This window comes from Nerophis lumbriciformis, linkage group LG16 (assembly GCF_033978685.3).
Source record: "Nerophis lumbriciformis linkage group LG16, RoL_Nlum_v2.1, whole genome shotgun sequence".
Lineage (NCBI taxonomy): Eukaryota > Metazoa > Chordata > Actinopteri > Syngnathiformes > Syngnathidae > Nerophis > Nerophis lumbriciformis.
In genome coordinates this window covers 22,858,188-22,873,998 of record NC_084563.2, presented here as the reverse complement: position 1 = coordinate 22,873,998, position 15,811 = coordinate 22,858,188, and the positions used below count along the sequence as shown (strand labels likewise).

Genomic DNA, 15,811 nt, shown 5'->3' with positions numbered 1-15,811 from the left:
GTACCAGCTCCACGATGCCAAGCTCCGGTACCAGCTCCACGACGCCAAGCTCCGGTACCAGCTCCACGACGCCAAGCTCCGGTACCAGCTCCACGACGCCAAACTCCGGTACCAGCTCCACGACGCCAAGCTCCGGTACCAGCTCAACAAGTCCAAGACCAAGACCCTCCACGCCAAGCCCAAGACCAAGACCTTCCACGCCAAGACCCTCCACGCCAAGTGCCGCCAGTCGCAGCTCCACGACGCCAAGTGCCGCCAGTCGCAGCTCCACGACGCCAAGTGCCGCCAGTCGCAGCTCCACGACGCCAAGTGCCGCCAGTCGCAGCTCCACGACGCCAAGTGCCGCCAGTCGCAGCTCCACGACGCCAAGTGCCGCCAGTCGCAGCTCCACGACGCCAAGTGCCGCCAGTCGCAGCTTCACGACGCCAAGACCCGCCATGCCAAGACCAAGACCAAGACCCGCCATGCCAAGACCAAGACCCGCCATGCCAAGACCAAGACCAAGACCCGCCATGCCAAGACCTAGACCAAGACCCGCCATGCCAAGACCAAGACCCGCCATGCCAAGACCAAGACCCGCCATGCCAAGACCAAGACCCGCCATGCCAAGACCAAGACCTGCCATGCCAAGACCAAGACCCACGCCAAGACCAAGACCTATACCAAGACCCACGCCGAGCTTCGCCGCCTGACGCGCCACGCCGAGCTTCGCCGCCTGACGCGCCACGCCGAGCTTCGCCGCCTGACTCACCACGCCAAGCCACGCCTGCCACGATGACGACGCGCCTGCCTCCTCGTCGGCCACGGATATGGCCGCTACCTGGTCGCCCGCCACGCCAAGTGCGCCCACCTCCCAGTCGGCCACGAATGTGGCCATTCCCTGGGCGCCCGCCTCGCCTGCTGCAGCGGCGTTCCACTCGCTGCCGCCACCTAACTCTGCCCCGCTGGATACGGGGACACGTGGCCTGGCGACCCACCGCCATGTCCCCCTCCCGCCCTCCCATGACTCTTGTTGATATTGTTTTTGGACATCTGGGATCTGTCCGTAAGGGGGGGATTCTGTCATGTCTGTGTGATCATGTTTTGTTTTAGTAATGTTCGGTTTAAATTTTGGACTTTTTGTGCACTTTTGTTTTGTTTTGTCTCCATAGCAACCATTAGTTTTCACCTGTCACGTCACGCACCTGTTTCACGTTTTGACTCACACACACCTGTCACCAATCATGTCACTGTTATTTAAGCATACCTTGTTCATCACTCGTCCTGCCTGCATTGTCATTATGTCACTCCGGTTCAGGTCTCGTTTTGACAAAAGTAAGTTTCCATGTCCATGTCCTAGTTTTTGTTTAAGATTAGCTTCACTTGCGTTTTAGGCACGCTTGCCTCTTTTTTTTGTTGTTGATTGTGGTTGTATTGTTTATGTTTGCGGTAGTGCATGATTTATGTTAAATAAATCCTAGCCTACCTTCACGCTGTTGTCCGTAGCCGTCTATCTTGCGTTGGAAGAACAACCCCCCAGCAAGCTGCGACCCCCACTTGACACAAGATCAGGACAAAAAAACAGTTTTTGCTGCAAAGGTAAGAAAAATCAATCATCATCAGGTTGTTCTTTTATGCTCTTTCTTCAATTTTTCAGCTCGTCCACAAACACTCGATGAAACGTTCAGTCGCGTCCAGCAGGTAAAAGGAAATTTGTAGAAAAGTTCTGCACATCTTTGCTTGGTTTTCAGCTTCTTCTCATGTCTCACATGACTTGTTTCCTCAGAGAGACGAGGACTCTTTGGTTTATTCCATGCCGACCATTGTCTCCAGGAAAACTGGCAGAGCGAGGCAGACAAATACGAGGGCAGCAGAGGAATTCAGCACGTACGCTGACGTGCGTCCTCAAAACTAAATCCTCACGAAACAATATTAAAATGTGTTCTAGTACACATTCTGTTACTTTTACACATTGTTTGTCAATCTTTTTAGAAAACTCTGGGTATGTGCAGGGTCTTAAAGGCCCTCTTTACACTGCATACTAAATCTGATTTTTTTTTTTGCCCTCAAGTAACTCACATTGGATTTTAAACGCTCCAAAGTGCTTCAAATCTGATATTTTGACATCAGATTTAGGCCACAACAGTCCAAATCCCATTAGAATCTGATCTTTTCAAATGTGACTTCAGTCCAAACGGCAATGCGACCTGAATGCGACCCATGTGTGACTTTTTCGAGCAGCCTGCCAACGGATTTGGATATGTCATCACAACATCCGGTTTCGGTGAGCAAAGTCTTTATTCATCCGCCAAATTTTTTATATATCACTAGTCAATAATGCACAAATAATAGGCTATATGTAATATATGTATAAGTCAATCAATCAATCAATCAATGTTTATTTATACATCCCTAAATCACAAGTGTCTCAAAGGGCTGCACAAGCCACAACGACTCCTCGGTTCAGAGCCCACATCAGGGCAAGGAAAAACTCACAACCCAGTTGGATATCAATGTGAATGACTAAGAGAAACCTTGGAGAGGACCGCATATGTGGGTGACCCCCCCCCCCCCCCCCCCACCCTCTAGGGGAGACCGGTTGCAATGGACGTTGAGTGGGTCTAGCATAATATTGTGAAAGTCCAGTCCATAGTGGATCTAACATAACAGTGAGAGTCCAGTCCATAGTGGGGCCAGCAGGAGACCATCCCGAGCGGAGACGAGTCAGCAGCGCAGAGATGTCCCCAACCGATGCACAGGCGAGCGGTCCACCCCGGGTCCCGACTCTGGACAGCCACAAGGGAGAGGGGCACAGAGGAGAAAAGAAAAGAAACGGCAGATCAACTGGTCTAAAAAGGGGGTCTATTTAAAGGCTAGAGGATACAAAGGTACAGAGGTAGCATCTCTAACTGTTACCGAGAGGGCATTCCATAGTACTGGAGCCCCAATAGAAAACGCTCTATAGGCCGCTAACATATATATTTCAACTCCAAAGAAATAGCGATTGTTAAAGGACCGGAATTGACACTGTGGCGTATTTTCTTACACTTTACGTACATTGCGGAAGTTGTTTACATAAGTGAGTTGAAAAATCAAGCTAACGTAGATACACGCTGATGTCCGAGTTGCCTCTACTCAACAGTCTTAAAAACATTAGAACCCTCCCAAATATATTACATAATTTATTCCTTAATCCATTATTTTACTTTCATTTATTTTCACGTAAAAAAAAAACCCACTCGTTTTTAAGGTGTGGCGACTTTTATTTTATTTTGTAGTAGCAGTGATAATAGTGACTTCTTCATTCATTTATGGAATCCGGCTAACTTAGTTGTTTTACTTTATCGAACTGCACATGCAAGTGACGTCGAGGCCACATTGGGGCCTCTGCGTGTTTACGCTGAAGTCTGATAAAGATCATATTTGTTTTGCAGTGTAAACAGTCAGCTAGAAAAAGTCAGATTTAAAAAAAAAATCAGATTTTTAACAAATCCGATTTCAAGAAAATTTGATTTGGGCCACTTTGGCCTGCAGTGTAAACATAGTCAAAAAGTCTAAAATGCAATCATTTGAAGTCAGGGTCTTAACAGGCTTTAAATTCCATCCAAATCTTGTAAAAAAAAGTGTAAAATACGACCATGAAAGGGCTTAAAAATAAAAAAAAATATTAAAATACATTTTTAAAGTCTGTGTGGTGAAAATACGGAACAGCCTGAGTGATGAGCTCAAACACTGTTCAAACATTGAGCATTTTAAGAAATTGTACAAATCTAATATTTTGTTTTGGTATAGTGAGGTCTCGGCTTGTTATGATTGTGAGTATGAACGACTTTTATGACTTACTTATGATGATATATTGAGAATTGTAAGCACATTATTCTGGGCAAATTGAGTTATGTGCATCCAGATGAATGTGATCAAATGTGGTTCAGAGGAAACTGGATATTAGTTGAAGTAACTATGTAAAAAAGGGAGTGATTCAAAAAAGTTTATACTTCTTCCCATTACCCTTTTGAGATATGTTCAATTTAATTTAATCACATTTTGTTTTCTTTTTTTGTGAAATAATAATATTGCCATTGAGCACAAGACTGTTCACTGGAGATATGCATGTACATTATGTACTACATGTATAATGTGGAGCTGACTATGATGTACTCAATAAACAACAACAACATTTTTAAACGAATGCTCACATTTCAGAGTTGCTTTAAAAACCTTTTGCGGTCCAGTCAGAATTTATCGAGCACAGTGATGGAACGGTATGTTACAGAAGAGTTCAGCTCGCAGCACAGATTATTAGTGTCAAATGGGTAAGTGCAAGTTCAACGATGTGTGGCTATAAAATCAAGCACTTAGGCCTGGAGACTGTTTCTACAAACATTTGTGAAAGAATGGGCCGCTCTCAGTGATTTCCAGCGTGGAACTGTCATAGGATGCCACCTGTGCAACAAATCCAGTCGTGAAATTTCCTCGCTCCTAAATATTCCAAAGTCCACTGTCGGCTTTATTATAAGAACATGGAAGAGTTTTGGGAACAACAGCAACTCAGCCACGAAGTGGTAGGCCACGTAAACTGACAGAGTGCATAGTGCAAAGAGGTCGCCGACTTTCTGCACAGTCAGTTGCTGCAGAGCTCCAAACTTCATGTGACCTTCCAATTGGCCCACGTACAGTACGCAGAGAGCTTCATGGAATGGGTTTCCATGGCCGAGCAGCTGCATCTAAGCCATACATCACCAAGCCCAATGCAAAGCGTCGGATGCAGTGGTGTAAAGCACGTCGCCACTGGACTCTAGAGCAGTGGAGACGCCTTCTCTGGAGTGATTAATCACGCTTATCCATCTGGCAATCTGATGGACGAGTCTGGGTTTGGAGGTTGCCAGGTGAACGATACATTTCGGACTGCATTGTTTCGAGTGGGATTTTTGGTGGAGGAGGAATTATGGTGTGGGAGTTGGGCTTGGCCCCTTAGTTCCAGTGAAAGGAACTTTGAATGCTCCAGGATACTAAAACATCTTGGGCAAATTGAGTTATGTGGATCCTGTTGAATGTGATAAAATGTGGTTCAGAGGAAACTGGATATTCGTTAAAGTAACTATGTAAAAAAGGAGGTGATTCAAAAAAAGATTATACTTCTTCCCATTACCCTTTTGAGATTATCTGTGTCAAATGGGTAAGTGGAAGTTCAACGATGTGTGGCTCCAAAACAAACACATTAATGCATGATTAAAGCCGGTGGATTAGAAATGTATAAAGTGTTTTTACATACACTATGTCACAATTTGGGTTAAAACATGGATGTGGAGCCGTCGTGGAGGGCAACGTTTGTAAAGTGAATGGAATGATAATGTGAAAGTCAAAAATCCGAAATAAGTCCATTTCAAACGCCACAGACACCTGCAAGACTGTACACGGATCAACTTAACGCCCCATACGGAGCAATATGTCAGCAAAGTGGTGCCAATTATCGAAGGAGATCCATATGAGATATATACTGGTGAAGTCATACTAGTATCTGATCCATCCTTCCCCTTCTGTCTTTCATTCCTTTCTTGCAGCCTTTGATGTGGACTCGCCACAATCACTCTGTTGCATGTTTTGTGGATTCTATGTAACATGTTTATGTGTGCTTATGGCTATTGCGTTTTTTGACCTTGCCCTCAGTCTGGACCCACTCACCAGGAGCCCAGTCTGAGACCGAACCTTTTTTTTTACTCATCCCCCGCCCCCTTCAGCGTTGACCCTTTTCCCACCTTTCTAGCGGTTGGCTGACCCGTCAGCGGTCCTGTTCTGTCTCCCTGTAATGTATGTCTGCTCTTGAATGGGATTGTTCTGAAAATCTGAATTTCCCCTCCGGGATGTAAAAGTATTTCTGATTCTGATACATACCTTTGTCTTCAGCAGATTAGACTACTTTAATGGCCCTCTCACTGTGCTCTCTAAACAAGCTGTAAAGCAGCTGCAGTACATCCAGAATGCTGCTGATTGATTTGAATTATGATTGTTTTTATGATTATTGTTTTTTCTGATTTTAATTTGATTATTTTTTTCTTCTTTTAATTTTCTGTAAAGCATTTTGAATTGCCTTGTGTAAGAATTGTGCTCTATAAATAAAATTGCCTTGTCTTGCATTGTCACTGTTTTTCATTCATTTGATAACAGCTTCCTAATGGGGAACTACACTTTCAAAAAAATGTTGCAATCATTATGAAAGATACGAACATACATGTCTTTTGGGGAAGGGGGATTTTAAAGATGATAAAAAAACGCTTGAAAGATGCGGCTAATACTAGTTACGGTTGTAGCCTTCAAAACCTCTAAAACAACCTCAAAACCCTCCATCAAGGTTTTATATACACACTGCAAGTATATATATATTGTAGTAACAGACACCTTCATAACAATATGTAATATGTTTTATATACACACTGCAAGTATAGATATATTGTAGTAACAGACACCTTCATAACAATATGTATTATGTTTTATATACACACTGCAAGTATAGATAACATGTAGTAACAGACACCTTCATAGAATATTCATAACAATAAAACCTTTGAAACCTACGCCTGCATCCAAGAATGTCATTACACAATAACATTCAAAGTTTGACTTTTTTGGGCCTAATGTGTTACGGCTCAAGCACCTGCTGCCACACATTCAGCTGTGCGCTCTTTTGAGCGTGTCCTGCGTTCCAGTGCCAGAACGTAGATACTTGTACTTGTACCTGTACACGTCTCTAGCTTTTCTTGCCTATGTGCTTCCTCGCTCTCTGTGTTTCCCCTCCTCTGTGCCCATCGTGTCTTGTCCTGTGTCGTCATCCTGCAGCTTTGCGTCATTCCCTGGTTTCGAGCTGTGTGTCTCGTCTCCCCGGATCCCCTCTGGACTTCCTACTGCCTCCCCGGATCTCGACCTCTCGCCTGCCCCCTGGACAACGATGCCTCGCTCCATCCCCTGACCACTGGTAGGGGATGGAGGCAGGCTCGGAGGTCCGGTAACACTCAACATATAATCGCTTCACATAGTCACACCACACGGATTTGGATTAATTACACACATCATTCTTTTGTATTAAGAATGATGTGTGCTGTGTCCTTCTCCGCTGTACCGTTACATAATGTGTCTTTGTGAAACAAATGTTCATAAAGATGCGGCAATGTTATCTTGTCATGTCACACGTCATGAGTTAGTGAACGGATTTTGCTTTTATTTTGGACCAAAACCTATTCCAAAGGGACACCCTTTTGGCTGAAATGCCTTTTGAATGATTGTTAAAATAATGGGTGGATGTTTAATGGTTTTCAAAATTAAATTATTTCATTTTGTTACCAAGGAAAATACAATTATTATTATTTATTTTTTTAGCAAAATCTAGCATAAATACCACGTAGATTTTTGGTTTATCGACACACAAAAATCTGCAAAGACAAATAAGGTTTTTCTTTGTCACAGAAAGACTGCATAGTTAACAAACCTGCACTACCACAAGCTAATGCCACAAAATGTTGTCTAAACGTAGTGAACCAAAAAAACACACTTTGAAAATATAGCACAAACAGACTGGAAAGTTTTGGCTGACATTCTTCCACTGAGGTAGAGACTCATGACGACCAATCAGATAGCAGCAAAATAGTTCCCTCCCATTTGGTATAATGTGGTTCAAGTCAATAACGTTAAGATGCTGTCTAGATGGTCTGATGTTCACTTGGTCCAACGAGAAGAGAAAATGTGGATCATGCTTCATCTGCTGCTCCTGCTCCAAAGTGGAGGCAAGTCCACGCTCAGTTCCAATGGAGACATGTTCATACTGTACATGACTCTTATTAATATTCTTCTTTTTTCTCTTCTTCTCTTCAGCATGTACAGGTGCTTACACCTTTTCCACACAGACTGTTGGACTTTGACAAAATGCCTCTTCAACATGTGTCCTGGAGAAAAATTCAGGGTATGAATATTTATTTTGGCTCCGACTTGTTTCCGGAACCTTTCCTGAAGCTTTAGTCGCACTGTCATATGTAGGCTTCGGTTCTGATGAACATGGAACATTAAAGACTGGACCTCGCATCACAGCCAAAAAAGAACAAGAAACTTTTGATCTACAAATGAATCAAGTGAAGAAAAGTGATACGGCGATCTACTATTGTTTAAAAATACATTTAGGTAACTGGATGTTTTTGAATGGGATATTTCTTCAAGTTACAGGTAAATATAACAGAGACAATACAACAATTGTTCATACTTTCAGTGTTACATACCGTCTGATAACGATGGTAATTTGACTGGTCACAGAGTGCTGAACATTTTCAATTTGTCTTGCACTCTTCCCAGAACCAGAACCCTCCGTGTCTGTTGTCTCTGAAGTCCAACCTGGACCACCCTTGAAGTTCCATTGCTCAGTCCTCTCCCACTCTGGTAATGAAACCTGTCAGGATGGACCCAAAGTGTCCTGGTTCAGAACTGGACCAGGCAGCATCCATCCCAGCTTTGTTTTCACTCATGATGAATGCAAGAAATAAAGGATAACTCCACGCAGAATTGCTTCCACACTTTCTCAAAGACCCTCAGCTCCTCCGATGCTGGAATTGACATGTGTGCTCTTGTCACATGTGGGAGGATTTTCATGGGAAATCCAGTAGAAGTCATCATTAAAGGTAAATGGACAAATTCAAACTGTTGGATCCTATAAAAATTTACTTCGGCATTTCACAACCAGGACCCCCAAGAGGTCTGTTTTGGAGTGCTTTGAGTGTTGCTTCGGCCTTAAGTTTCATCATGTCAGCCTTCCTCATCCACAAGATCAGGACAAAGAAATGTTGTTGCTGCAAAGGTAACTGAAAATGCACATTATTTGAGGGAACTATTAAGCTTTGTCTCCAATTTTCAGCTGGTCCACAAATACTCGATGAAAGGTCCAGTTGCTTCCAGCAGGGAAGAAGGAAATGTTGTGCACTTTGCTTCGTTTTTCTTTTCAGTGTCACACATGACTTGTTTCCCTTAGAGAGACGAGGACTCTTTGGTTTACACCGTGCCGACCATCGTCACCAGGAAAACTGCCAAGGCGAGGCAGACAAAAGAAAGAGCAGCAGAGGAAATGACCACCTACGCTGACGTGTGTTTTCGAAACTGACATCCTCACGTCACAAAATCCAAATGTTTTAATTCTACAAAGAGGCTCAGGAAATTAGCTTGTATTGACCTGGGTTTACAGCGACCATAAGCTAAATGAAAAGGTACCGTATTTTTCAGACTATAAGGCGCACTTGAAATCCTTTCATTTTTCTCAAAACTCGACAGTGCGCCTTATGTGCGGAATAATTTTGGTTGTGCTTACCGACCTCGAAGCTATTTTATTTGGTACATGGTGAAATGATAAGTGTGACCAGTAGATGACAGTCACAGAAAAGAGATAAGTGTACACTGCAATATGACTCAAGTAAACACAAACATTTTATATGTTCCATTGAAAATACAGAACATTACACACGGTTCTCAAATATCTATCAAAATGTTTAAGTACGACTTTGGTAAGCTATGAAGCCGCACCGCTTGATGGATTGTACTGTCAGAATCAGAATCAGAATCAGAATCAGCTTTATTGTCATTACACAAGGTAACGAGATTGAGGCCATTCCATACAGTGCGATGTGTGCATGCTAGAAAAACAATGTGCAAATATATAAACATTTAAAAAATATAGAAGTGCAATGAATATGGTGTGAAATTAATATATACATGAAAAAACAAAACAAAAACAGGGTGGTTGGTGGAATGGGTTATTGCACCGAAGAAAAGGCAGTTATGAGGGACAATGGGGCAGTCCGTTCAGGATGGTTATGGCCCTGGGGAAGAAGCTGTTCTTTAGCCTGTTTGTTTTGGTTTTAATGCACCTGTAGCGCTTCCCAGAGGGCAGCAGGTGGAACAGGTCAGAGCCAGGGTGGGTGCTGTCCTTGATGATGGCACTGGCTCTGTTGAGGCAGCGGGAGGTGTAGATGTCCGTCAGAGAGGGGAGAGGGCGGCCGATGATCTTCTGAGCCGTCTTGACCACTCTTTGCAGCCTCTCCCTGTCTGCTGCACTGCAGCTGCCGTACCATACCGTAATACAGTAGGTCAGCAGGCTCTCGATGGACGAGCGGTAGAAGGTCAGCAGCAGGTCAGGCTTCAGGTTGTACTTCCCGAGGACTCTAAGGAAGTGTAGCCGCTGCTGAGCCTTCTTGATGATTGATGTGGTGTTGACTGTCCAGGAGAAGTCATTAGAGATGTGGACTCCAAGGTACCTGAAGGTGTGGACCCTCTCTACACGCTCGCCGTTGATTTAGAGGGGGGCAGGGTCGGTGCTGCTCCTCCTGAAGTCGACGATGATCTCTCTGGTCTTGCTGGTGTTGAGAGCGAGGTTGTTCTCCGAAGACCAGGCCGTCAGCTTCAGGACCTCCTCTCTGTAGGCAGCCTCGTCACCCCTGGAGATGAGCCCGACCACTGTGGTATCGTCGGCGAACTTGACGGTAAGGTTGTCACTGTGGGCCGGACTGCAGTCATGGGTGTAGAGGCAGTAGAGGAGGGGGCTCAGCACACAGCCCTGTGGGGAGCCGATGCTCAGCGTGCGGGAGGATGAGAGGTGCGGGCCAAGTCTCACATTCTGGGGTCGGTCCGTTAGGAAGTCCCTTATCCAGGCGTTTGTGAGAGGGGGGAGGCCAAGAGTGTCCAGTTTATTGCAGAGTCTGTCCGGGATTATTGTATTGAAGGCAGAGCTATAGTCCACAGAGAGCATCCGGACGTAGCTCTGCTGCTGCTCCAGGTGGTTCAGAGCAGAGTGGAGAGCAACAGCGATGGCGTCCTCTGTGGACCTGTTCGCCCGGTATGCGAACTGGTGGGGGTCGAAGTCTGGAGGGATATGGTCCTTGATGTGCTGGAGAACAAGTCGCTCGAAGCACTTCATGATTACCGGAGTGAGGGCCACTGGTCGGTAATCATTCAGGCTGGTGATGGGAGACTTCTTCGGCACCGGGATTATTGTAGATGACTTCAGGCAGGATGGGATGACTGCCTGAGCCAGGGAGAGGTTGAAGATCCTGGTGAGGGGGGGAGCGAGCTGGTGGGCGCACGTCCTGAGCACCTTTCCAGGTACTCCGTCTGGTCCGGTAGCCTTCCTGGGGTTCACAGCCAGGAGCACTCGTCTGACACTGTGCTCCTGTACAGTGAGTGGAGTGGCGCCGGAGCCCGGTGGGGGCGGGGGCAGGGCTGGAGCAGATGAGTGTCGCTGGGGGGTTTCGAAAACGGGCAAAGAAACAGTTAAGCTCCTCTGCCAGTGTCGCACTCTGATCCGCAGTTGTCATATTGCAGCCTCTGAAGTTCGTGATGTCATGAATGCCCCGCCACACCTCCCGTGAGTTTTTGCTGGACAGATGGGACTCTATGCACCTCCTGTGGTCCGCCTTTGCTTTTTTAATCCCTCTCTTCAGGTCGGCTCTAGCAACACTGTACAGTGCCCTGTCCCCTGACCTGAAGGCTGCGTCGCGGGCCCTGAGGAGTGTGCGGACCTGGCTGGTCATCCAGGGTTTCTTGTTGGGGTAAACCCGGATGGTTTTTTCCACAGTCACATTCCCGATGCAGAACTTTATGTAGTCCAGCACCGTTCCTGTGGCTGTCTCCAGCTCCTGTTGTTGGAAGAGGTCCCAGTCTGTGTGTTGGAAGCAGTCCTGAAGTTTGGGGAGTGCATCGTCAGGCCAGGTCATAACAGTCTTTGTGATAGGCCTGGCCTGGCGTCTGATGGGGGTGTAGGTAGGAGAGAGCAGGAGGGAAAGATGGTCTGACTGTCCAAGCTGGGGGAGGGGTGTAGCTCTGTACGCGTGCTTTATGTTGGTATACACGTGGTCCAGGGTGTTCTTGCCCCTTGTAGAACACTTCACGTGCTGGTAGAACTTAGGGAGTACAGTCTTCAGATTGGCCTTATTAAAATCCCCTGCTATGATATGAACACCGTCGGGGTGGGCCCGCTGCTGTTCGTTGACGGTGTTCAGCAGAAGAGAGAGCGCTGTGTTTACTTTGGCGTCCGGTGGAATATACACAGCCGTGATGATAACAACAGACAGCTCTCTCGGGAGAAAAAAAGGCCGACATCTAACAGACATGTACTCCACGTCCGGGCAACAGTGCTGTTCAGTGATTGTCCCGTTGTTGCACCAGTTCTCATGCACGTAGATACAGAGTCCCCCTCCTCTGCTCTTCCCGGAGTCCTTAGTTCTGTCCCGGCGGAGCAGAGTGCGTCCGGCTAGCTGCATGCTAGCATCGGGTATTTCCGGGTGAAGCCAGGTTTCGGTGATAATCATAGCACAACAGTCCCGAACATAGCGGTTTCCAGCAAGTTGTAACTCCAGGTCGTCCATCTTCTGTACAAGGGATCTGGCATTAGAGAGGAACAGGCTCGGTAGAGGTGGCTTGTGGGGTTGTTTCCTAAGCCTGAGCAAGACGCCGGACCTGCGGCCACGCTTCTGCTTCCTCTCCCTCCTCCGTCTGCGCCGTCTCCCAGACCCGACAACAAACCACGGAGAGCCCTGTGCTCTCGCTATGTCATCTGGGATGTTGTGCTCGTGGTGAAAGTCGCTCGAAACAGATATCTGGTGCGAGTTACCGATATCCAAGAGTGACTGGCGGGTGTACCGGGTGTTTGCAGTACAGGTGGTGCACAAAAGGAAAAAAAACATGAAGAAAAGAAGGAAGAAAGAGCACTGAAATGGAGAGCCGTAAGCCGCTGCGTCTGTGCGCGCCGCCATCTTGGATTTTTTTTTTTCACTTTTACACTCACATAAGATGGGAGCAGGAAGAGGCAGAGCTTATTTATTCCTACCTCATCGCTGTGTCTCGGTTAACATTTTCTTACAGGGAAAAAGTATAAGAATGAGTAAAATAAACAGAATGCGTTACTTGTATCAGAACACATTTTAATTGTGTTTAGTGAGGATTGAGCCATGAAGACACATGTCAGTGTACGTGCTGAATTCCTCTGCTGCCCTCGTATTTGTCTGCCTCGCTCTGCCAGTTTTCCTGGAGACGATGGTCGGCATGGAATAAACCAAAGAGTTCTCGTCTCTCTGAGGAAACAAGTCATGTGAGACATGAAAAGAAGCTGAAAACCAAGCAAAGATGAACAAAAAGTTTCTACAAACTTCCATTTACCTGCTGGACGTGACTGAACGTTTCATCGAGTGGTTGTGGACCAGCTGAAAAATTGAAGACAAATACTAAAAGAACACACTAATGATGATTGATAATGTGCTTATTTTTTCGTACCTTTGCAGCAAAAAATGATTTTATTTCTACTCTTTTTGATGAGGAAGGCTGTCAAGATGAAGTTTAAAACCAAAGAAGCACTCAAGACAAAGAAAAAATAGTTGTTTGAATCATAGCTGCTGGAATATAGATGGTTAAAAAAGAAAACACTTATGGAAAAAAGACACTTGCACTGAATCCATCAATACTAATGAATTAATGTTTACCTTGGGTGTTGTTGACTTTTATTGGAGTGCCCATGAAAATCCTCCCACATGTGACCACAGCACACAAGTAAGTTCCAGCATCAGAGGAGTTGACGTTCTTTGAGAAAGTGTGGACACATTTCTGTGTGGACTTATCTTTGATCTTCTTGCATTCGTCATGAGTGTAAACAAAGCTGGGATGGACACTTTCTGGTCCAGTTCTGAACCAGGACACTTTGGGTCCATCCTGACAGGTTTCATTTCCAGAGTGGGAGAGGACTGAGCACTGCAACTTCACAGGCGGTCCTGGTTGGACTTCAGAGACAATAGACACGGAGGGTTCTGGTTCTGGGAAGAGTGCAAGACAAATTGAAGTCTTTCAGCACTCTGTGACTTTGATTCCACAGATCGACATTCACTTCTGTTGAAATCTTGAAGGTAAAAAATACTGATGTGTTAATGCAGAGGTTACATTTCTTGTAGTGCATGTAAAAACATGTTCATCACAATAAAATATTATTTGTTCATTTGGACATTTGAAGACTGAATTAATGGAAGGGTAGTCAAGTTAACATCATTATCTATAAACAGATGTTATAAAACAATTAAAATATGTAAAATTGTATTTTTAAAATGTTTTCTAATTATTTGTTTTCATATTTACCTGTAACCTGAAGGAATATCCCATTCAAAAATGTAATGTTGTTCAAATATGAATTTACTTCAAGACAGTAGTAGATCGCCGTATCACTTTTCTCTACTTGACTAATTTGCAGGACAACTCTTCCTTGTTCTTTTGTGGCTGTGATGTGATGTCCAGTAGTTGATGATCCATCTTTAACAGAGCCTGAACTGTCAAATGTTATCGAACACAAAAATTCAGGTGAGCTTCCAGCAACCAGTCGGACCCAAAATAAGTGGTTCCATGTTCCAACTTTGCCGCGTGGACATATAAGAGAGACATTTTGTTCAGGTCCAACAGTCAGAGAGGAAAAGTTGTAAGCACCTGTACATGCTGAAGAGGAAAAATAAGACATATTAATAAGAGTCATGTACAGTATGAACATGTCTCCATTGGAACTGAGCATGGACTTGCCTCCACTTTGGAGCAGGAGCAGCAGATGAAGCACGATCCACATTTTCTCCTCTCGTTGGACCAAGTGAACATCAGACCATCTAGACAGCATCTTAACGTTATTGACTTGAACCACATCATATCAAATGGGAGGGAACTATTTTGCTGCTACCTCATTGGTCGTCATGTGCCGCCTCTACCTCAGTGGAAATATGTCCAACCGAACTTTCCAGTCTGTTGGTACCATCTTCTCAAGGTGGTTCTTTTTCTTTACTACTTTCAATAACTATGCAGTATTTATGTGGCAAAGAAAACATTTTACAATCATGTTTTTCTCAGATGTGTCACATAATTTAATTTTCCTGAGGAAACTCTCCTGAAGTAATCAATAAAGTACTATCTATCGATACATTTCCAGCCAAAAAAAGTTCCACATCCCTTGAATTTCGGATATTTAGAACACAAACTGTGATGACATTAAGAATTGTAAGACTTTTGGGGTGAAGAACATCAAAGGTTCCACTTTAAGTATAACAAACTACTGTTAACAATTTAATTCCATCTCTATTCAGTAATCTCTGAGTCTATAAACGTCGCCTGATGTGTGGTGTATTTATTTATCAATTTATTTAGTTTTACTAATCAGCACAGAGGCAAAAAACATTGGCATTACCAGCTGTGGCTGTAGGCAACCTCTGTGTCCTTTTTTAAAAATCAACTCCACAAGGTCGCATTGAGAACCATGCGTGTTACATTTGCACTACTGTTGTTTACACAGAACTCATGAGCGGCATTCATAATCAGTTTGCTCCTTGCTAGTATTACAACCAGTGGTCTGAAAACTACTTTAAAAAATATTTAATTATATTTACTTGTTACTTTACCAAAAAAGTATATGAATACAAACATAATTACTCTTCAATACATGTCATTAATTACTAGGGAAAGTATTTTATACGTTACTTAAAAATATATATATATTAAATATCAGGCATATGCATTTGAGATATGTTTAATATAAGAGTACAGTGTGCGGAGTCTGAGCTTTTAAAAGGCGGGGCTTGTTGCCTTGTGTTACCTCTGCTTAATAAGGAGATTGAATGTACTTGCATGACAGTCATATCTTCTTGTCAACAAACGGGGTATTGTTTGGATGGCAAGTTGGTCACTTCAATGCTTTATTCGTTGTTGAATATTCCCATTGTGTGCGTACGTTGTTGTCTGCTCTGTCACAGTGCGATGGTGCCTCTTCCTGTTTGATATCAAGTTCATTTTAGTGCGG

At 44.4% G+C, this 15,811-nt stretch overlaps 1 long non-coding RNA gene across 1 annotated transcript in view; it reads left to right on the top strand.

Moving 5' to 3' along the window:
- Positions 1-15,811, top strand: part of LOC140679469 (uncharacterized) — a 198,820-nt gene that overhangs the window by 75,656 nt on the left and 107,353 nt on the right. The gene's annotated exons all lie outside the window — the stretch shown is intronic.